The sequence below is a fragment of the Neofelis nebulosa genome, chromosome X (assembly GCF_028018385.1).
Source record: "Neofelis nebulosa isolate mNeoNeb1 chromosome X, mNeoNeb1.pri, whole genome shotgun sequence".
NCBI lineage: Eukaryota > Metazoa > Chordata > Mammalia > Carnivora > Felidae > Neofelis > Neofelis nebulosa.
Window position 1 is genome coordinate 41396150 of NC_080800.1, and position 23026 is coordinate 41419175.

Sequence of the window (23026 nt, forward strand, 5' to 3'; positions counted from 1 at the left end):
GCATATTCTAGCCCAGCAAGAGACTCCCCCGCGCCTCAAAACCTGCTCATTTGGACGCCATCCTTTACTCCATATTTCCTCACTAAATCATGTCTTGTCTTTTCACTTTGTCACCTGATGCCATGCTTCCTTATTCTGTGACCTATTTTGTATATACGTGACCTGAAAGTTGTACGACTAGACTGCTATTCCCAGAGTGTAGGAAACCCTCTAATTCTCCATATCCTGTCTCCCACAAATACCTGAAAGAGAATTGCTGCCTGCTATTTAATAAACAAACTAAATATCTGTTCTCATTTTGTGTTTAAAAATTACATGTAACATGTTCTAATGGCCACAGAAGTCCTGTGGACAGTGATAGTTTGGGAAATAAATATGTGTCTTGTGGACTGTCAAAAGAAAACTGGTGCTTTGCCACGCTGCCACTGTGAAAAGTGTGACTAAATAGTCTGCCTGCGCAGAATATGACTCCATAGTATAGACTGCAGTCAAAACTGCAGGCAGCCTTTTTCTGGCCCCATCATGGTTTCTGACCTTCCCCATAGTTCTTTTCCCATTTACATTGTTAAAGAGCACTAGAATTTTTTTTCAAATACAGACAAAGCATTGTTAACAGTTGTATTGTACTTCTCTCTCATGAAACTTGTATCTTATACAGGAGACTGGTGGTGTGTGTGTGTGTGTGTGTGTGTGTGTGTGTGTGTGTGTGTGTGTGAAAGAGAGACAGAGAGACAGAGACAGAGAGACAGAGACAGAGAGAGAGATGAGCCTGAATTTAGCTCTCTGGGATGACCAATTTAAATCCAGGATAAACAATTTTTATACCTCTAAATAAATCTGGAGGTAAAAGCTCCAGTTATGCCCTTTAACCCCTTGAAGAGAATCCATGCAGGCACTTGCCTTTAGGGAAACCATCTCTAGGCTGCTCTCTTGCCATGATCTCTATGCCACTATACTCCAGAGCCAGTTCAACTTCCTTCCAGACTGCTGTCCATGAAGATGCAGGTCCTAAAGGCCTCTTCCCTATACCACACCATTCCCACTCCTGCCACGAAGCCGCCACTGACTCCTTGCTGCTCACTGCATGGTGGGTAGTGTCTGTATTCCTGAAAGCCTAGCAGTTAAGGTCTTCCACATCCAATCATAACCTTTCCCACCATCGTTACCTCTTAATTTTTCAAATCCTCGTCTCTACCCATTCCAGCCAAGTATGCATTTACTAGACTCTAAACATACCATGAGTCATCCTGCCACTCCTGTGTGTACTGCCTTTGCCTGAAGTTCTCCACATTCCTCTGGGTTCGTTCCATCCTGTACATTCCTCAGGACCCACTCAGAAGCTTATCTTTTTCATCTCAGTGGTTCCTTCCATCTTTGAAGGTGCACAGGATTTAATGTGCTCAGCACTCATTTTCCCAAACGGGATGGTGTGATAGAATGGTTAATGGCCACAGAGTCCTTTCATTTCTGTATGCATGTATGTATGTATGTGACACTGCAGCCCCTCCCATCAAGGTAGAGTCCGGTTCTCTACTCCCTGAATCTGGGCTGTTCTTGTAACTTGCTTTGGCCAGTAAAATGCCACGTGAGTAGTTCTGTGTGACTTCTGAGCCTAGGTCTCAAGAAGTCTTGTAGCTTCCCCCTTGCTCCCTAGGGACCCTGAAGCAACCTTATGAAGAAGTCCAGCCAGCCTGCTGGAGGAAGAGATGACATGGCAAGAGAGGCCAGGCAGCAGCCACGCATCAGACATGTAGGCAGACATGAGTCCCAGTCACGTCGCCAGATGACTGACCATATGAGGGACCCTAGGAAAGAGTCACAGAAGAACCACCTAGCTGATGCTACTGCAGATTGCTGAGCCACAGCATTGTGAGCACATAAAATGGTTGTTATTTTAAGCCACTATGTTTTGGGATGATTTACTATGCAGCAATAAATAACTGAGGGCATGGTTTGTAGCGTTGTATTCCCAGGGCCTAGAAGACATGCCTATGGGAGTTTTCTTGAAGAGATTACTGTGGATCACTGTCATCATGGTGTCACTCCTCTCTCTACTTCATAGACAAATAAGCTTTCAAATCTTCGTGTCTCTCCCTGGTGCTCAAGCAGTTCAAAGCTTGGGCTCACCACTGTCTTCGAGAATAACACCTTGCGGTTCTTCTGTACTTCACAGGACCAACATCCCTCTATTTGCTCCCTTCACAGACCCATGGCAGGTTGTACCTCTCAGCTCACTGCTGCATCTTTTACCGTTCGCCCTTGGTCACTAACACTGTAGGGTCAACCCGTGGACTGCCTGAATGCCATAAAGCTGTTCTCAACCTCGCAGCCTTCCACCATCACTTTGAACGCTCATACCTGATTCACGTGTGCTTATTACTAGGAGAGACCTTAGAGATTGTCTCAGACAGACACCCCTTCAAGTTATGAATGAGGAAAGGAATGCCCAGATAAGAAATAACCATAAAAAATGGCTTCTTGAGGTCATATGTTGGCAGTACCAATACCAGAACCCACATCTCATGCAGATTATTACCCAGTAGATTGCTCATTTGTGCTTGGTTCATGTGTACTTCACTGGTTAGACTGTCGAGTTCTTTGGAGGCAGGCATAATCTTTTACTTCTGCCTTTTCACACTTTCCTGCTATCCCCAAAGCCTGACCAGTGACCACTGGACATACCTGTACTCAATAAGTACTTGTGGATTAATTGACACTTGAAAAGCACTTATGCTTGGAACTCTTCTATATCTTTTTTGTAGGGTTGCCAGTTTTTCGAAAAAAACTACTAAGGTACAGTTGACACACAATGTTATGTTAGTTTCAAGTGTACAACATAGCGATTCAACAATTCTGTGTGTTATTCAGTGCTCACCACGATGTGTGGTCACCGGCTGTTAGCATACAGTGTTATTACAATATTATTGACTATATTCCCTAAGATGCACTTGTCATCTCCGTGACTTATTTATTTTATAACTGGAAATTGTTACTTCTTAATCCCTTTTATCTATTTTACTCATACCCCTACCCACTTCCCCTTTGGCAGCCACTGGTTTGTTCTCTGTATTTAAGACTCGGGGTTGGTTTGTTGTTGTTGTTGTTGTCATCTCTCTCTTTTTTTTCCTGTTTGCTCATTTGTTTTGTTTCTTAAATTCCACATATGAATGAAATCATATGGCATTTGTCTTTCTCTCACTGACTTAATTTCACTTCACATCATACCCTCTAGGTCCATCCATGTTGTTGCACATGGCAGGATTTCGTCCTTTTTTATGGCTGTGTAATATTCCATTGTATATACCATGTCTTTATCCATTCATCTGTGGATGAACACTTGAGTTGCTTCCATTTCTTGGCCATTGTGAATAATGCTGCTATAAACATAGCATTTATCTTTTCAAAGCAGTGTTTTTGTTTTCTTTGGGTAAATATCCAACAGTGGAATTACTGGATCTTGTGGCATTTCTATTTTTAATTTTTTGAGAGACCCGCATAATGTTTTCCACAGTGGCTGTACCAATTTACATTTCCACCGGTACTGCGTGTCCTTGTCATTCCCCCACGTCCTTGCCAATGCTTGTTATTTCTTGCCTTTTTGATGCTAGCCATTCTGACTGGGTGAGATGGTATCTCATTGTGGGGAATTGTTCTATATCTTGTTTGTGGTGGTAATTACAAATGTATGCATTTTTCAAAACTCGAATTGTACATCAAGAAGGATAAATTATACTGTGTATAAATTTTTAGAATTAAGGTATAATTCAAGGCAATTATGCTGAAGAAATCCATTTATTTGATAAATGCGGCTAAATGTATAGGTTACGTGTTACCGTGAGAAACGGAATTTGGCCCTTTGAAAATAAATGTGCACATAATGAGCACTCATGCCAGTTTCCTTCCTCCTTGCACACAAATGCTTCAGGATCATCTGTCAAGACTGCTAAAGAAAGGATACATGCCCGAGGAGATGGCGGGATCTCAGATGACTTCTAAGATCCTGTGATTGGTTTGAAAGGTAAATAAATGATATTTTGGAATGCTTGGGTAAAGCAAAATATATAAGCACCACCATACTATTCCAAAAGCTGGTCCCCTAGAACCTTAATTTTAGTTACAAAGACTCACTCAAATATAAAATAAACTATTAGCCCTCTGTTAATAGAAATTATTTAAAACTTAAAAATAATACAAAAAGATGGTCATGCGTTCTTTCATTGTTATACTGGAACATTGAGAGGCCCACCCAAGGATTATTTAGTTCTTTGGGGGATTGCATCTTTGTTTGGAAGTGATGCGTTAAAAGATTTTTGTCGGGTAGGAGATGTAAAAATTCTTTTGGGTAGAAGAAATAATCTGAGAGTACAGATGAACTGTCCTGTAGACATTAACCACTTTTCTGTCCAATTTAGCTATCTTACTGTAGCATTTTTTGATTTTAGTACCTCTGTATACCAAATCTCTCAAATATTCTTTGAATTATCCTGGTTCCCTCACAGATAAAGTAGTCTTTGACATGTGTTCACTCTGTGTTTGTAGGAGTCACGTTTTTAATTTTGAAAATTACATTTTTTGACACCCGAAACATCCTACAGCATTGCCTGTGGATCATGCCCCATCCTGTACAAAGTCCCTGAAATCCACTACTGATTGCTGGTTTTAATGCTTTACCAGCACCTTGAAATACCTTAGTGATCACGCTGGTACCTGAAGAGCTCTTCGCAGGAAAAAACACTGGATGCCTCTGCAAAAGACTGCAGAAAGACTTTCTGGAACTACTCTCACAAAATGAGAAACTGATGTTCCTTCCTATCATGTTATTGTTCTATTTATAAGCCAAGAGGATGACATTAAGAACCTTTGTTTTAGGAGATCCAGAGCAAACAGACTCACACTGGGCCCTTCTTTCCTGTCAAACACTATTCCTTATAATCCAGTTTTGCTGGTAATGGCCATAAAATAACTATATTGAAGAAATAAAAATTGATAAACTACCAGCTGCCTCAAAAATCTAATAGCTTTGGCAAGATATACTGCAGCTCGTTCTGATAGAGCCTCCTTTTCTCTAACAGGTTTTATTTTAATACTTTCCTTTTCACACTACTGAATAGCATAATCAAATCAACAATTCTGCAAATGGCCAGTGTGTTTCAGGCACTAGGCACTGTTCAGCCCTGACCACTGCCCCCCGCCCTCTACCCCCCAGGCTCCACTGGTACTCCATGTCAGTCATTGATTTGCAGTTGTCCGGGATGAAAATGGAGAACAGAGTGAGCTCAAGTGGAGGGTTGCAGCCTGCCCTGTTAGCACCCACAGAATCCAACAAAACAGTAGATCGTTTTCACATTAATAAAACCTTAATTGTCTACAAGACCATTGAGTGTTAAATATATACAAATTTGAAACATCATGTGAGACAGGAAGGGCAGGTTAAAACATGGTTCACTAACAAACTGAATCAGCTTGACGACTTTATTGAAAGAGGTATAAAACAAGTATCTTGTAATAAAAACTCCAATTCAGAAATTATCCAGGTATGGTGCCTATTAATACAAAGACCAAAGTGCCAGCTTTCCATGCAGCACAGGGAATCCTCTGCAGAGGAATTCTGAACCAAAATTCTAAAACACCACGGAAGAGGGGGTGGAGTGGGTTAGGGATATGGGACAAGTAGGAGACATTTTTTTCAACCCGTTTTTTTTCCTGGTTATTATTAAAACAAGTTCTCTAATACTTCATTATAAAGTGTTTTTGAAAAAATAATCGCTTGGGCCACCTGCTGCCCTGGGGTGTAGTTAGGTGAAGGAACATTGCTCCCACCCTTAAAATTTTAAAAAGCCAGACTGACTTCAGATTCATGACTTTTATAAAACCCATCAGAGGGAAGTATTTTGCTCAAGTATTTGTTGAGAGGATTATTTGTTCAAGTATTTTCCCCATTTTTAAATTTGGTAGTTTGTTTTCTCGCTGTCGAATTGTTTTTTTTTTTTAATTTATGTATTTTTAAATATTTTTAAGTAATCTCTACACCTAATGTGGGGCTTGAACTCACAACCCTGATATCAAGAGTCGTATACTCTACCATTTGTGCCAGCCAGGCCCCCACGTTTGTTTGTTTTAAGTAAGCTCTACACCCAGCATGGGGCTTGAACTCACAACCCCTGAGATCAAGAGTCACATGCTCCTCTGACTGAGCCATCCTGGTGCCCCTCTTACTGTTGAGTTTTGAGAGGTTTTTTTTTTTTGTTTTTTGTTTTTTTTTTTCAATATTCTGGTTAAAAATCCTTTGTTGGTTACATAATTTATTAACAAATATTTTCTCTGCATCTTTGGCTTGGCTTTTTCATTTTCCTAACAGCGTCATTCACCAATTAAGATTTTAATTTTGATGAAGTCCAATCTATCATTTTTTTCAAAAGGACTCTTATTAATTCTGGGTCATGAAGATTTTCTCCTGTTTCCTTCTTTTTTTTTTAATTTTTTTAAATGTTTATTTATTTCTGAGACAGAGAGAAACAGAGCATGAGTCGGGGAGGGGCAGAGAGAGAGGGAGACACAGAATCCGCAGCAGGCTCCTGAGCTGTCAGCACAGAGCCCAATGTGGGGCTCGAACTCACAAACTGAGATCATGACCTGAGCTGAAGTTGGTCGCTCAACTGACTGAGCCACCCAGGCACCCTTCTCCTGTTTTCTTCTAAAAGTTACTTGTAGTTCCATGTTTTACACTTAGGTTTATGCCTGTTTCCAGTTAATCTTTGTATATGATGCAAAGTTTAGATGGAGGTCTCGCTTTTACATATGGATATCTTATTGTTCCAGCACCATTTGTCCAAAAGACTATTCTTCCTTCTTTAAGTTGTTTTTGCACCTTTGTCAAACATCAGTTGCCTATATTTATGTGGGTCAATATCTGAACTGTTTTGTTCCATTGGTCAGTTTTTATCACTTCACCAATATCACTGTCTTGATTGCTGTAGCTTTATAGTAAGCCTTAAAATCAGTTAGTGTGGTTTCTCTATTCTTTTTAAAATTTGTTTTAGCTATTCTAGATCTTTTGCTGTTTTTTTATAAATTTTTTTATAAATTTTAGGATCAACCTGTGTATTTACAAAAAAAAATGCTGCTGGGATTTTTATTGGAATTAGGTTCAGTCTCCTGATGAATCTGATGAATTTGGAGATAACTGACATCTTTAATATGCTGAACATTTCACCATATGAATATAGTATATTTCGCCATTTATTTAGATTTTTGAATTTCTTCTAGTAGTGTTTTGTAGTTTTCAGCGTATAGATCCTATACGTGTTTTGCTAGAGATATACCTAAATATTTTATTTCTTTAGAACTATTGTATATAATATATTTTTAAAATATTCAGTTTCTAATTGCTTGTTACCACCACATAGAAATATGATTTATTTTTGTGTTGACCTTATGTCCTCCTCCCTTGCTAACTGGTTGTTAAAGGATTTTTAAAAAATAGATTCTCTGATATATTCTAAGCAAACAATCATGTTGTTTAGGAGTAGGAGTAGTTTCATTTCTTTCTTTCAATTTATATGCCCGTTTTTCTTGAGAGCGAGTGAGCGCGAGTTGAGGGACAGAGGAAGTAGGAGGGAGAGAATCTTAAGCAGGCTCCACACTGAGCACGGAGCCCCACACGGGGCTCAATCTCATGACTGTGAGATCATGACCTGAGGTGAACACTTAACCAACTGAGCCACCCACGGGCCCCTAGTACATTTTAAAGATTTTAAGTAATCTCTATACCCAACCTGGACTTGAACTCACAACCTCGAGATCAGGAGTTGCTTGCTCCACTGACTGAGCCAGCCAGAAACCCCTGTGTGCCATTTATTTATCTGTTTATTCATCTGTCCATCCGTCCATCTATCCATCCATCTATCTATCCCTTATTGCACAGGCCAGGGCTTCCAGTATGATGTAATAGGAGTGGTGAGATAAAACTGTATGACAGCTATACTCAAAAAATTTTTTTAAATAGGAGTAGTGAAAAAGAACATCTTTTCTCCTGTTTCACCCTCAAGTCTGTTGTCTTTAAGTTTTTTTATTCAGTTGAGGAAGTTCCCTTGTATTCCTAGTTTGCTGAGAGTTTCTATCATGAATGCATGCTGAATTTTGACAGATGCTTTTGTCATCATGAACGGAAATGCTCATGTGGATTTTCTTTTTTACACTTAATATGGTTTGATTACATTGATTGGTTTTTAGACATTGAACCTGCCTTGCATTCCTAGGGTAAACTCCACTTGGTTTTAGGGTTTTATATATTGCTGTTAGATTTGCTAATATTTTGCTGGGGATGTTTGCTTCTGTATTCATGAGGAATATTGGTCTATAGCATTCTTTTTTTGTATTGCATTTGCCTGGGTTTGGTATCAGGACTTGATAAAATTTGTTGAGAAGGATTCCCTCCTCTCCTGTTGCCTGGGAGAGATCTTGCAGAATTGGTGTTATTTTTTCTTTAAATGTTTGTTGAAATTTGCCAGTGAAACCATCTGGGCCTGAGTATTTCTTCTTAAAAAGATTTTTAGCTGTGAATTTAATTTCCTTAATAGATATTGCATTATTCAGGTTATCTATTTCATCATCAATGAATTTTGGTGGTTTGTGGTTTTTGAGCAATCAGTCCCATTTCATTTAAGTTGTCTAATTTATATGCATAGAATTATTCATCATATCCCCTTATTATCCTTTCAGTGGTTGCAGAGTCTATGGTGATAATTCCCTCTTTCATTCTTCATATGGCTAATTTGAGTGTTCTCTCTTCTTTTCTCTCTCAATCTTGCTAGAGGTTTATCAATTTTATTGATTTTTTTCAAAGAACCAGCTTTTGTTTTCATTGATTTTTCTCTGTTGTTTTTCTGTTTCTCTCTTGTTTTTCAGCTTCATTGACTTCTGCTTTATCCAGATTATTTCCTTGTTCTGACTGCTTTGGATTTATTTTGCTCTTTTTTTAGTTCCCTAAGGTGGAAGTGTAGATTGTTTATTTGAGACCATTTTTTTTTCCCTACAAGAGCATTTAATGTTATAAATTTCCCTCTAAGCACTGCTTCAGCTGTAGCCCTCAAATTGGTTTATGTTGTATTTTCATTTTTCTTTAATTCTGAGTATTTTCTAATTTCTCTTGAAAGTTTCTCTTTGAAGGGCACCTGGGTGGTTCAGTCACTTAAGCATCTGACTCTTGATTTCAGCTCAGGTCATGATCACAGAGTCATGGGATCAAGCCCCACATTGGGCTCCATGCTAAGCCTGGAGCCTGTTTAGGGTTTGTTCATTCTCTTTCTCTCTCTCTCTCTCTCTCTCTCTCTCTCTCTCTCTTTCTTTTTCTTCCCCTCCCCTCCCTCGCTCCCCTCTGCCCCTCTCCCCCACTCATGTGTGCTTTTTCTCCCCCTCTCTAAGATAAAAAAAATTGTTTTAAAGTTTCTCTTTGATTCATGGATTATTTAGATGTATGCTATCTAACATCCAAGTGTTTGGAACTTTTCCTCTTATCTGTGTGTTGTTGGTGTCTATTTTAATTTCTTTATGGCCAGGGAACATATTCTTTATAATTTCAATTCTTTTATATTAGAGGTTTGTTTTATGACCCAGGATATGGTCTGTCTTGTTGAAAGAATATATATTCTGCTGTTGTCAGGTAGAGTGTTCTATATCATGTCAACTAATTCCACTTAGTTGATAATGATGTTCAGTTCTTACATATTCTTGCTGATTTTGTGTCTACTACTTCTGTGTATTAATTAGAGAAGACTATTGAAGCTTCCAAGTATAACTGGATTTTCCTACTTCTCATTTTTGGTTTGACAGTTTTTGTTTCACATATATTAAAAGCACCATTGTTAGGTGTGTACAAATTTAGGATTGTTAAGTCTTTTGGGTGAGTTAATAACCTTTTAGCATTATGTCATGTCCCTCTATATCCCACTTTATCTGTTATTATTTCCTTTTTTTCCCCACTTCCCTGCCTTTTTTTGGGTTACTGGAACATTTTTTAGCACCCCATTTTAATTTATTGACTGTGATTTTTGAGTTCATCTCTGCATATTTTTGTGGTTACACTAGGAATTATAATGCATATCTTTGCACAGTCTACATCAATACTTTATCACTTCAAGAGGAATGCAGAAACCTTACATTTACCCAACATCCTTTGTGTTATAGTTGTTTTATATTCCATTTACGCCTATTGAAAATCCCTTCACAGACCTTATGAAGATAAAAAGCTTCTGCACAGCAAAGGAAACAACCAACAAAACTAAAAGGCAACCAACGGAATGGGAAAAGATATTTGCAAATGACACATCGGACAAAGGGCTAGTATCCAAAATCTATAAAGAGCTCATCAAACTCCACACCCGAAAAACAAAGAACCCAGTGAAGAAATGGGCAGAAAACATGAATAGACACTTCTCTAAAGAAGACATCCGGATGGCCAACAGGCACATGAAAAGATGTTCAACGTCGCTCCTCATCAGGGAAATACAAATCAAAACCACACTCAGATACCACCTCACGCCAGTCAGAGTGGCCAAAATGAACAAATCAGGAGACTATAGATGCTGGAGAGGATGTGGAGAAACGGGAACCCTCTTGCACTGTTGGTGGGAATGCAAATTGGTGCAGCCGCTCTGGAAAGCAGTGTGGAGGTTCCTCAGAAAATTAAAAATAGACCTACCCTATGACCCAGCAATAGCACTGCTAGGAATTTATCCAAGGGATACAGGAGTACTGATGCATAGGGGCACTTGTACCCCAATGTTTATAGCAGCACTCTCAACAATAGCCAAATTATGGAAAGAGCCTAAATGTCCATCAACTGATGAATGGATAAAGAAATTGTGGTTTATATACACAATGGAATACTACGTGGCAATGAGAAAAAATGAAATATGGCGTTTTGTAGCAACGTGGATGGAACTGGAGAGTGTGATGCTAAGTGAAATAAGCCATACAGAGAAAGACAGATACCATATGGTTTCACTCTTATGTGGATCCTGAGAAACTTAACAGAAACCCATGGGGGAGGGGAAGGGAAAAAAAAAAAAAGAGGTTAGAGTGGGAGAGAGCCAAAGCATAAGAGACTGTTAAAAACTGAGAACAAACTGAGGGTTGATGGGGGGTGGGAGGGAGGGCAGGGTGGGTGATGGGTATTGAGGAGGGCACCTTTTGGGATGAGCACTGGGTGTTGTATGGAAACCAATTTGGCAGTAAATTTCATATATTAAAAAATAAAAAATAAATAAATTTAAAAAAAAATAAATAAAAATAAATAAAATGTTAAAAAAATAAAATGAAATCTTAGAAGAAAAAAATAGAGTACACTCATTATGATGAACACTGACTAATGTATAGAATTGTTGAATCACTGTATTGTACACCTGAAACTAATATACCACTGTATGTTAATCATACTGGAATTAAAATTTTAAAAATAAAATAAATAAATAAATATTTAAAAAAATTTTAAAAGAAAAAAAAAAAGAAAATCCCTTCACACGTTATCATTTTTGCTGTCAGCTATGAAACATATTTTCAAGAACCAAGAGAATAGTCTATTATATTTACCCAATTATTTTCTATTTATGTTGCTGTTCCTTTGTCCCTAATGTTCTAAATTTCTGTCTGCTATAATTTTTCAACTGTCTGAAGAACTTCCTATTGCAATTCTTTTAGAGCAGGTTGCTGGCTATCAATTCTCATTTCTGAAGGTATTTTTGCTGGATATAGAATTATGTGTTGATAGTTCCTTTTTCCCCACACCTCAAACATTTTGTTTCCTTCTGACCTTCATGGTTTCTGATGAAAAATCCACTGTAATGTCAAATTTTTGTACTCCAATAAAATGATATGGGAAACAGGCAAAAGAAAAAAAATTAAATTTCCTTACAACTTATAGCCCATTGACAAGTCCTTGAGACAGGCAGAGTGACATTCCTCTAGGAACACAGCTGCTTGAGTGACCCTTTGCTAAGGGCAGAAGGCAATCTTAGCTTAACATTATCCTGATCTCCAGGATCCTGTAAGTCTAAGTTTCCAAGTCCTTTGGAAACTTCCTTTATCTCTAACCTCCCAAATATATGTTAGTAGTCATTCTCCAAGCATATGGCCCGCTGATAAATATCTGAAGGGTCCCATGACTGAAGGTTTAGTAAACTTGCAAAGTAAATGACCTTTTCCTAACAATAGCTAGTCCCCTCAGGGTCCTGTAAACCTTGTTTCCAAAATACCTTGGAGGCTTGTGCTGTCTCTAACCCCCTCCCAACTTAAAAGTATATAATCAGTCACTCCTCACAACCCCAGTGCATCTTTCTGCTCACAGGTCCTATCCCCTTGCTTTAACAAAACCAGCCCCAAAGACTTCTCATGAATTCTTTCTTGGCCATCAGCTCCAAACCCCAACATTTCCACATCATTTGGCACCCAGTGTGGGGTGGACTCTGGACTCTGAGCCTCGGTGCAGACATGGTGAATACTTTTTCTTCTCTTCCTTTATTTTCAATCCAGGGGCTTTTCAAGGAGTATGGTCTTATTGGAACACTTCATGCCAATTGCTCAGGTTGCAATCCTCTAGCCTGTGGCTACTCTATGGGGAGGAGAAAGCGTGCCTTTTGGCTGGAAGTTAGTACCATGGCCGGAATGGTAATAAGACCCAGAAATTTGATGCCCTCTCTTTATTCCTGTCCTTAAAGTTGTCTGGGCATGGGGCAGTCACCTAAGTCATCAGGACAGCTGCCAATCTTAAGTCTCCTGTGTGAGGTTTCTTCCTCATTGGTCTAATGTGATCCCCCTTCACATCTCTGGTCTAGCCACTTCTGGTTGTAGGACCTCTACTCATTACCGGTGGAAACTAGGACCCAGTTGAATTAAAACCCAACTGGGGACCATTTTCTAGAGAAGTTAGCCGTAAAGACTACATGTGTTGAAATGTTGCTTAGACTATGATGGATTTCTCTATCTTTACTGTTTTCTGTCAGTGTCCTCTACTAACTACTTAAATTACAACATTGGGTAATTTCCCCCTTGTAAAACTTTTCTAGTATTGTCCATGGGTTACAAACGGTGGGTTCTTAATGGCAAGGCAAGGGCCAGCCTTCATGGCACAGCTTTCAAGGCAAGGCACGGCACAGTATCTCGGTCCATACGTCAGCACCCATTTTACAGTCTAGAATGTGATGGGGGAATGGGATGTTAGCATCCCTCCTACAGAGTCTTTTAATGATAGGGCGATGATCATAGCGATTTCTTTTGAGGGATGCCTCAGGTCGCTTTGACACCAGGAACCTGTGTCATACCCTGTGTATAGTTACTCCTATAAGGTAAGGTTTTTGTCTGGTTGCTTTAAAGATTTTTTCCTTTGTGTTTTTGTTCCGCACTTTGATTTAGATATGTCTGGATATGCATTTCTGTGGGTTTCTCCTGTTTGGGTTTTTTCACTACTCAGGCTATTCAGAGTATCATAAGTAGGCTCTAGATTCCAGAATAGACTGGAATAATAATGATAAAACATTTTGAAATATCTTTGCTTCATAGGGACAAAGGGGACATAATAGAAATAGAAATATTTGCTATATATCCCAGATAGAAATTAACATTAGTTTAGTAAATTATAGTTATAACTCCTGCTCCCTTTCAGCAATGTGGAAGATTGTTGCAAATGGACCAGGATGGGGGGAATTGAGCTCCAGAAAGAATGAGTGATTTTTGTAGCTTTACATACCTAATAAACTGCGGGTCTTTAAGTCAGTTTTCCAGTTCTCTTTCCACTATAATATCTTGCTATACACTTAGAGAGTTTGCCCCTACTCCCCAAGCTGAAACTTTAGCAGAAGTTTATGGTGAGATGTCGGTTTGAAATGTCTGCTTTTTTTTTTTTTTTTTTAATCAGGGAGTGTGTGAAATTTTAAATTCCTTCTGGGAGGCATCAGGTCTTGGTTTGAGCAGGGATTGGTACATTACAGCCTGCCAGCCAAATCTGGCCTACTACCTATTTTCATACAGCTCACAGACTACAAATGGATTTTTTTTTCTATTTTTAAATGGTTGGAAAAAATCAAAAGACGAATATTTCATGATATGTAAAATTTATATGAAGTTCAAATTTCAGTGTCCATAAGTGAAGTTTAACAGTTCGTTTCAGTGCCCATAAATGAAGTTTTAAGTTTATCAGAACACAGCCATGTCTATTTGTTTACGTATTGTCTAGTGTCTTTTGTGCTGCGGTGGCAGGATTGAATAATTATGACACAGACCGAATGGCCTGCAAAGCAAAAAATATTTACTCTCTGTCCCTTTACAGAAAAAGTTTGCTATCTCCCGGTTTAGAATAATGTCTAAGTCAGTTGAGTTAGAATGTCAGTGATCTGAGCTGTGAAAAGGGTAGCCAGAATTCAAACTTTGCTCTTTGGATAAGTGTCTTAGGTATAAGTAGAAGTTAAGAGTTACTAAATGAGCATTGCACTTGTCTTTTTAACAGATATTAAGTATTTTTAGTTCTAGAGCAATATTTCACATTGTCTGTACTTTTAAAGTTAGCTCTTCAGGAAATCCTGCCATTTGTGACAACACAGATGAACTGGAGGATATTATGCTAAGTGAAATAAGCCAGACAGAAAAAGACAAATACTGCATGGTGTCACTTATATATGTGATTTTTTTTTAAGTTAAACTAGAAACAGTAGAATAGTGGTTGCCAAGAACTGAGGAATGGAGGAAATGGGCAGAATTTGGTAAAAGGGTATAAATTTTCAGTTGTAAGATAAATAAACTCTGGGGATCTAATGTACAGCATGGTGACTGTAGTTAACAATACTGCATTACATATTTGAAAGCTGCTAAGAGAGTGGAACTGAAATGTTTTCACCACAAAAAGAAAAAAAAGTATGTGAGGTAATGGATGTGTTAATTTGGTTGGAGCCGTTTCACAATATATATCAAATCATCACATTGCATACTTTAAATATTGCCATTTTATTTGTCAGTTATACTTCTGTAAAGCTGAGGGAAAAAATAAAGGTCAATCAATCAAATTAGGAGAAATTGGAAAAAAATAAAGGGCAATCAGTCAATCAACCAATCAAATCAGGAGAAATTGATTGGAAGAAAAGCCAGAACTGTTTCTATCTAGTTACTTGAAGATTTAAAAAAATTTTTTTAACATTTATTTATTTTTGAGAGAGAGAGAGACAGAGTACGAGTGGGGGAGGGGCAGAGAGAGAGGGAGACACAGAATCCAAAGCAGGCTTCAGGCTCTGAGCTGTCAGCACAGAGCCGACGTGGCACTCGAACCCACAAACCATGAGATCATGACCTGAGCCAAAGTCAGCACTTAACAGACTGAGCAACCCAGGCTCCTATTTGAAGAAGATTTTCATTTGGAGTCACTTGACACCCAATTGTGAGGGGCTTAGGGAAGTTTTCTTGTGTAGAAGAGATAAAGGCTGTTATTTAAATTTTGTTTTCCTGCTTCTGAGTTGAGCTTTTTACAAGTCTAATTACCTAGTTGACTTTCTGTAGACTTCTTTTGTGAGGCTGTTTTTCTGTGACTAGTGAGAGGAAATGTCTGGTGACTTTTAAAAATATTCATTCATTCATTCATTCATTCATTCATTCATTCATTCAGAGTGAGCCAAGAGCAAGCAAACGAGGGAGGGGCAGAGAGAGGAGGAGAGAGAAAATCCCTAGCAGGCTCCGCACTGTCAACACAGAGCCCGGCATAGGGCTTGATCTTCTGAACTGTGAGACCATTATCTGAGCAGAGATCAAAGTTGAACACTTAACTGACTGAACCACCCAGGTGCCCCATGTCTAGTCACTTTTAAATGTAGGGGGGGGGGTGCCTGGGTGGCTCAGTCGGTTAAGCGTCCAACTTCAGCTCAGGTCATGATCTCGCGGTTGGTGAGTTCGAGCCCTGAGTCAGACTCTGTGCTGATGCCTCAGAGCCTGGAGCCTGCTTCGGATTCTGTGTCTCCCTCTCTCTCTCTGCCCCTCCCCTGCTCATGCTCTGTCTCTCTCTCTCTCTCTCTCTCTAAAAAATAAATAAATGTTAAAAAAAAAATTTAATGTAGAGGAAATCCCAGCTCTGACCAGGAGCAGAGCCTGCCCTTGCCCCTCACCCCTACCCTATACATTTTTTAATGTTTATTTATTTTTGAGGGAGAGACAGAGCGCAAGCAGGGGAGCGGCAGAGAGAGGCAGACAGAGAATCCGAAGCAGGCTCCAGGCTCCGAGCTGTCAGCACAGAGCCCGACATGTTGCTTGGCTCACGAACCGAACCGTGAGATCATGACCTGAGCTGAATTTGGATGCTTACCCGACTGAGCCACCCAGGCGCCCTTCACCCCTACCCTATAGTTGGCCTTTCCTCTCACCTGCGTATCTGCCTTGCCAGCTGGCATCAGAAGTCTATTGAGATGTCCATGGCCTATTTCTTCCACCCTCTTCCCTCCATCTCAAGGACCAGATGAGCCACATTTGTACTGTGCATGCACTTAAAGATGTCTTTAGGCCCAAGTTAACTTTTGTTGCCCTTTGAAATTTAAGCTTCTTAAGTGAGTTGCCTATCACAGAGTTCCTAGAAACAACTAATTTTAAATGTACTATTCACGTTGATTTTTAGGGTAAAAACATTATTCTCTTGATTTGGAAATTTACCTTTTAGGTGACAGGAAAATAAACATCTCTTTGTGCTGTGCATGTATATGTATTCTGTATGTATGTGTGTGTGTGTTCTATGACTATATTCACTCTTGGATCTATTACCACCATGAAATATAGCTGTCCTAAATACTATGGGCCATACCATCCTGGAGGTGAAACCAGAGTCTGGATAATAGTTACTCCATAGACTTTTGCTAGCTCTCTTACAGTTTTTCAGCTTCCAGGGCAGTCTTCAGATACAGCTAGCTTATCCTGGAGGTATCTGCTGTGTTTTCCTGACTGGGTATTCTAGAGCTCCAAGTGTCATCTGCCTCCTTCTCGCACATTTGGTGACCTCTGGGTCAGGATCCTTGCTGGGCTGCTAGTGCTTTCAGTCCCTTGAGGCTGTTCTCATGTGTTTGCACAGCCCCCAGTGTTGCTAATACAACAATGCCTGATTCTGCCCATGTGGGTGGCCCACTCATCCAGTACTCACTGGATGAGTTAAGGGCACTGATGTCTGTGCTGAGGCTCTTGACTCTCTTGTCCTCCTGCTATAGCTAGAGCTTCCGGGCCTGTAGGGGTTGCAGGTCAGCTTGTTTAGGTTTCTTTGGAAAGCCCGTCTCTGACTGGGATTCTTAATCAAGTCCTTGAAAGCTGAGCTTTTAGATAAACCTGAGTTACATGCTTCACAGCCATTTTCTGAATTGTTACTCCCTCATACTTTGGGGGACCACGAGGTCAGGTTGGTGAGCTATTGTCTTCTCCCGGGACTACCTTCTTTACTAGGAGTGTCCTTGTCCCCTCAAGAACCTAGATTCCTGGTAAGATAGGCTGCTCCTAGGCATGTCCTGACAGGCGAGAATCCCACTGGTACGTTAATCAGCTGCTCAAGTGGGGCCCCTCTGTGGGTTTATGTGTCTGTGTTGATAATATATGTCCTCTGGTGCATACATTTCTATTCCTCTGTCTCCTTGAGATGTTTAAAGCTGGTCAGCTGCTGTAGGAAGCCCAGAGCTTAATTTCTACCTTTCCCTAAACTATGCCAGCTCCTATATTCATCTGAGATATTGGCATTAGTTTGGTTGTCTTCCTGCCCAGGTATTCTGCCAGGTACTACCTCTGCCCACTTCAGGCCTAAGTGGTTGACCTACCTATCCAGTGTTAGTACTTCATAGAAGTTAACTTTTGTTCTTCTCAAATCTTCATCTACTTTTGTATCCTATTCCAAGGATTGTTATCCTCCTTTTTCTAGTTTCTGGAGGTAGGAGCTTAGATTACTGATTTGAGGCTTTCATCTCTTCTTTTTTTTAAATCAGTAACTTTAATGTGTATCTATTTTTGAGAGAGAGAGAGACAGACAGACAGAGAGACAGAGAGACAGAGAATCCCAAGCAGGCTCCACGCCATCAGCACAGAGCTGGACGTGGGGCTTGAACTCACAAAGTGTGAGATCATCACCTGAACTGAAATCAAGAATTGGACCGACTGAGCTGCCCAGACGCCCCAAGACTTTCTTCTTTTCTAACGTAAGCATTTAGTGCCATGTATTTGCCTCTCAGTACTGCTTTACCTGTGCCTCACAAATTTGGGTATGTTGTGGTATTTTCATTTTCATTCAGTTCAGTGTATTTTTAAAATTTCCCTTGAGACTTCCCCTGTGACCCATGGCTTATTTAGAAGTACATAATTTAGTTTCCAAATGTGTGGAGATTTTCCTGTTATCTTTCTGCTGTTGATTTCTGTGTTTATTCCATTGTGGTCAGAGGACACACTCCATATGATACCAATCCTATTGAATGTGTTTAAGTTTGTTTCGTGGCCCAAGCTATAGTCTTTTTATATGTTATGTGGGTACTTGAAAAGGCTGTAGTCTACTGTTGCTGGATGCAGTGTTCTACAAGTGTCCGTTAAATCCTGTTGGTTGGTTGATTGTGTTGAGTGCTGTCTCCTTGCTGATTTTGTCTATTGGCTCTATTGTTGAGAAAACAGTGTTGAAGTCTCCAACTATAACTGTGGATTTGTACGTCTTACCTTTCAGTTCAAACAGTTTTGCTTCACATATTTTACAGCTGATGTTTTGTTTTGTTTTGTTTGTTTTTTGGTTCATACGTATTTAGGATTGCTATATCTTGGTAGATTGGCCTTTCTATCATTATTTAATATTCTCCATCTGTGGAATTTTCTTTTTATTGACATTAATATACCCACTCCTGCTTTCTTTTGAGTAATGTTTTGCATCTTATTTTTTCCTCCATTTTTTTTTTACTTCCAGCCTACTTAATTCCTTATATTTTAAGTAAGTTGTAGTAGATAGCATATAAATGGATCGTATTCTTTAACACACTCTGCTAATCTCCACCTTTTGATTGGTTTATTTAGACCATTCACATTTGCTGGTCCTTCAGAGATCAATAAAATGTCTGTCCCTAGAATACATTTTCTGGAATCATGTTTGACTTCTTCATGAGTGACTCTTTAAGTACTTTATACAATGGAAAGCTTCCTAGATGAAGAGAGAGATGACCTGGGGCCTACCCTTCCTTTGCTGTACAGCATCTGTGACCTTGGGCAAATGACACCACCCAGTTCCATTAAAAAATGCTCACTGAGCTGTTGGGCATCACATACTGGGCTAGGTACTAGGCATACAAAGAGAGGACATGACACACTCCTTGCCTTCCAGGAATTTAGAGTCCAGTGGGAGACATGTGCAAGTAATCAGGTAATTATAGGGGGTAAATATTATGGTAGAGGTTAGAAGGGGCATTTACACAGCTTGGGAGTAGGAGAGGAAGTTAAGTGAGAGTGAGGCTTCTGATAAGAGGTGAAGTCTGTGCTGAATTTTAAATGACCAGGAGAGATCAACCAGGTAAAAGGGATCAAAGGAAGAAAATTTTGAACACTTCTGAAATTTTGTTTCCCTGTGTTTGAGGTGAGATTGGCAGTCCAGTCAAGACAAAAATCTAACCCTCATTCCACACACACACATTTAATATTGTGTAATCTAGATGTCCTCAGGCCTTGGTATCCTATCGGCTTGTTTATATCCAGATTGCATGGTTCTTGGTTTCGTTGGCCTCTGCTGGACTTTCAGCCTCCAGCAGAGTGTTCATGGTTAGGTCCACAAGTCATCATGGGGTATTTCACATGTCTCCGTAAATCACTATCAATTATAGTCACCTTTCTCCTGTCTAAATAATTTATACAGTAGATGCTTAGGGTAGGCGGTAGTGAAGGGGGACAGAATCAATCATAGGCTTCAAAAGACTATCAAATTTACACTTGATTTTTGTTATATTTCTAATTCCTGTATTCACCCTAATGGTGTCTTTTGCATGTCAGTAAGTTTTATATTTGTTTCTTTTTTTCGACCATGTTCGTATTTATTAGTAAGGATTAAATCATTTTATTTAAAAAGTTCTTAACCATCTTAATCATTCTTACTCCTTTTTTGAGAACTCCTTTTCCGCCATCAATAGTGTTTCTAATAATTGGATAGATATGTGTATGCACAGAATACGAGAGCTGCTTTGTAACCTCATGGTATTCACCAGTAGCCATGCCTTTTTAGACGAGTGTCTGGTTTGGAAAAACATGAAGAATGATAAAAAGAGTTGGGATGCAAGACTTTAGAGTAGCAGGTAAAAGATTATGATCACTAACTCTGCAAAAGAGAAGATTAAGAGGGTGCCCTTTCAGTACTTAAAACATTTTAAACAAAATTTGGTAGTGGCTAGTTATGAGTACTAAAAATAATATAAGGACTGTATTGCTATGATGGGTTTAGGAAAAGATGGAAGCATTTCTAGCAATTGTTGAAATGGATCCCAAAGGGATATGGTAGAATTTTCTAGCTGGGCCTGAAAGAAAAATTCCAAAGTCTCTTTTTTGGGCAGTCAGGTAAATGTAGAGGACTTGAGGGGCACTGGGCAGGATTGAGGAAGGGGCATTCTTACGTCACCCAACCTTCCCACGGAAGTAGCATGACATAGCAGGGAGGTATGGCTGTGGCAATCAGTCCACGGGTTCAAATCTCAGCTCCCTGATCTCTTACTGAGGCTCTTTTTTTTTAATAAATGGATAATATGTGAATAGGTATGACTAAATGAATTAAATTATGTGAAGCATCTACCACAGAAAAGGGTGCCCCCCATAAGTATAGTTCCCCATGCCTCTCTTTACAATCTATTCATAGTTTGGCTCTCCAAACTCACTGCTCACCAGTCTTTCATACCAGTCTGTAGTATAATATACAGAATTGCTTACAGGATTTTTTTTGTCTGTTTGTTCATTTTACTTTGTTTTCAGCATGTTGTGCCTTTCCATGCCATGAAAGGCATGTGTGATATGCCTTTCACCTTGGAGAATTTATCTTAGTCCAGGGCTGGCTTTCCACTTGGGGTACTCCAAAACCCAATCTTGCTCATATGGAGGATGAACCCCTACTTAAAGATGGACTTGAGGTCACGTAGCTCTTGAAATCTGATCTGTGTAAGCCAAGGTAGCAATTTATTGATATATAGTGAAAATTTCACTGATTGCATTTTTGTGTGATGTAGCTACCTCACACCAGATTGAAAGATCTAGTTGTATATATCACTCTCAAACTCCATGGTGAAGGACATCATCTTAATAGCTTCAGGTTGACCATGGTGGGAATGTCTACATCACAGAAATCAGTAAGCTACAAATCACAGCACACCCCACCCCAAGCCTAATGTTAAACATTTATCACCACACCACTGATACTATCTCTGTCTCTTTGGGAGAGTTGTGTGGGAGGCCAAGTCATCTTGTTAAGGGTAGACTTGGTCCAGGGACCTTAGCGATGTGATTCTCATGTTTGATGTCATCAGCATGAGAGCTCCTTTTGGTCTTTTTCTGAAACTGGTATTCCTGTCCCTCAGCCAAGAGGGATGGGTACTTGGACATGACCTCCATCTGCCTCTGGGCCGTGCTTGGATGGGAAATTCCGACTGTGGGACTCTCCTTTTTTTGATCCTTCAGACCGATCTCCCTTTTATTCTCACAGTCCATCCTAAGTGGAGTATCAAATAAAATTGTTTGTTTTTACTAAATTGTAATCATATTCCAAACCTGCTTCCCTGAAATAAAGTCAAATTCACTTCTTCTTTGCATCCATTCCACTCCTAGATTAGTTTGTTTAGAGGTTTGAGTGTTGATGAGCTTTTTGGTCCCCTGTACAGGCAGTAACAGGGTTTGCCCTCATATGTGTCCAGTCACTTCCAAGTGTGTTTTCAACTAGTCTTTTTCTCAGAGCAAACACCTGCATTTTGCTCATCTCTAAAATCCCAAGAAGTACCATGCTGTTTGGTTGGTCCATGTCCTGATAAGGTGTCACTTCCAACATGGAGCCTCCACGCCCTCTCTTAGTAACTATCCTTCGATGCCCCTAGGAAATTTGGAGCCTTCCCTTCTTATAAGACTTATCGCTCTAGGTTGTGGTCATTTGTTTTCCTGTCCTCTTTATCCATCCACCAGAGCCCTGAGCTCCTCAAAATTGCAGACCTTGCAGTTTACCTGTTCCTGTATCTGCAGTACCAAGTGTGATGTAGTATCTTGTACATAAATTTGTAGCATGTATAAATTAACAAATAACATTCTGTGAAATTAAAGGTAATGTGAAAGTTAAATCAGCCTGTGGGTGTTTTTAAGATTAACATCCCTAAGTCCAAATCTTACACTGTTAAGAATCAATTCCTGGACAGCCTTTTTGCCCCCTTTACACTATTTTGCAGCTCTGATGATTGCTAAAGTATGTGAAAGTGCCTTTGGAAAGATTTCTATACAGGAAGGGTCACATAAAGGAATGCCACTCTGTGTCTATAACTTTGTCTATAAATCAGTGCTGTGATTTGTAGCTTACTGATTTCTGTGATGTAGACATTCCCACCATGGTCAACTTGAAGCTATTAAGATGATGTCATTCACCATGGAGTTGAGAGAGTTATGTGGGCAAATGAACCAATCCTTCTATTTAAAGGATAGTTTCTCCTCTGTGGATAGACCAGGTCTAGCTTCTTTAATACCAACTTCTAAAACCCTGCCTGTGTGAAGAAAGGATGCCTGTGTTCTCCCTGCAGTTATTTTGTGGGCTCTCTTTTCTCACTGTGGTTTTGCCTTTACATGATCCCATCACTGGCAACAAAGATTTAGGTTAAGTACCCAGTATTATTGATAGTTCAGCAGACAAGAATGCAGAGAGTAAGAGAAGTGTACACGCTAAAGAAGGAAAAAGGGGGTAGTGGTCGTGGTAGTGGACAAAGAGCGAAGACATTGAGTATGCGTGCATATGACATAAGGGACAGAATCCAAAATGTATGTGGAAGTACACCGTACCTGA

General features: G+C 39.6%; 1 protein-coding gene across 7 annotated transcripts in view; it reads left to right on the forward strand.

The window, feature by feature from the left end:
• The window catches only part of JADE3 (jade family PHD finger 3), a 138039-nt gene that overhangs the window by 16249 nt on the left and 98764 nt on the right, over nt 1–23026 (forward strand). The window contains exon 1 of one of the 7 annotated variants that reach the window (XM_058714781.1): nt 3805–4018. The exons of 5 other annotated variants lie outside the window; for them this stretch is intronic. The gene's annotated coding sequence lies outside the window, so the exon portion shown is untranslated. Of the gene's footprint in view, nt 1–3804; nt 4019–18039; nt 18189–23026 lie in introns of those variants that run through there. One more of the 7 variants, XM_058714783.1, reaches the window with a different exon arrangement.